At 50.7% G+C, this 1,111-nt stretch overlaps 1 non-coding gene across 1 annotated transcript; it reads left to right on the top strand.

Annotated features, from left to right (window-relative positions):
• Nucleotides 1-570: 570 nt before the first annotated feature.
• Trnas-gga (transfer RNA serine (anticodon GGA)) lies at nucleotides 571-654 on the top strand. Its single transcript is given in 2 exon segments — nucleotides 571-610; nucleotides 620-654. It is a non-coding gene; the product is annotated as a tRNA-Ser (tRNA).
• Nucleotides 655-1,111: the final 457 nt, after the last annotated feature.

The following is a 1,111-nucleotide window of genomic DNA, read 5'->3' as shown; positions in this document are numbered from 1 at the left end:
CGAAGGACATCACACACATCCATGCCCGAGGCAGGATTCGAACCTGCGATCGTAGCAGCAGCGCGGTTCCGGACCGAAGTGCCCAGAACATCTCGGCCACAGGGGCTGGCTACCGCCGCTCAGAATCGACACAAAAAGACATAAGGAGGTTGCATAAAGGGGGTCAATGAAACCAGCCCTTCCCTTGGGGCGCTCATTTTACACTCATTTCACGGTCGAAAACGACAATTTCTAACGTGATGTGCAACAGAACCGCGTTCTTCACAACCTTTAACTCTGCTGGCACCACCCCACCGGACGATTCCGCCCTTCTCTAAGAAAATCGTGGGGCTTGAAACGCACTGAACATGATAGGACCACTTTAGAAAGTACCCCATGCGCAATTTTTGCTCTGGTGCACAGGGCGGAATCACTATGAACCGTTCGAAACCATATCGCCTTTTCACCCTGTAACTGAAGGAATCGGGAAGATACTCTATCGTACGTGTTTGTTTCTGGAGCAACGAGCTGATATACTTTCTGGTGTGGTTTACCATTAAGAATTATACCACATCTGCTCTGTATACGCCGGCCTGAGTGGCCGAGCGGTTCTAGGCGCTACAGTCTGGAGCTGCACGACCGCTGCGGTCGCAGGTTCGAATCCTGCCTCGGGCATGAATGTGTGTCATGTCCTTAGGTTAGTTAGGTTTAAGTAGTTCTGAGTTCTAGGGGACTGATGACCTCAGAAGTTAAGTCCCATAGTGCTCAGAGCCATTTGAACCATTTTTTGGTCTCAATACAAGTAATAGTGTCTGGGAATGTAGACACATTAACATAAGCGTAATTAGCCCACTAACTGTTTATCAGAATCGTTCCACAGCTCTTGCGTTTCTCTGCCCGTGTTTGTAAAGGCCCGAACAGTAAACAGAAGTGCCGGCAAGTATTAGCCTCAACACTTAATCTTCTCCAGCGGTGACGTCAAAGTGGGTGCGGAGAGTGGGCCGGCCTGGAGCAGTAAACACTGTCTGCGTGATGGCGCCGGAGCAATGAGCACTGCTAACTGCCGGTTTCCGGCCCATAGCCAGCGGCAGCTTCTGAAAGCATACGCGGCAGCAAACGTTTCGTAAGTCCA

Source organism: Schistocerca nitens, chromosome 1 (genome assembly GCF_023898315.1).
Source record: "Schistocerca nitens isolate TAMUIC-IGC-003100 chromosome 1, iqSchNite1.1, whole genome shotgun sequence".
In the NCBI taxonomy this organism is placed as follows: Eukaryota; Metazoa; Arthropoda; class Insecta; order Orthoptera; family Acrididae; genus Schistocerca; species Schistocerca nitens.
The sequence above is the reverse complement of the archived record's forward strand: the minus strand, read 5'-3'. Positions and strand labels throughout refer to the sequence as shown.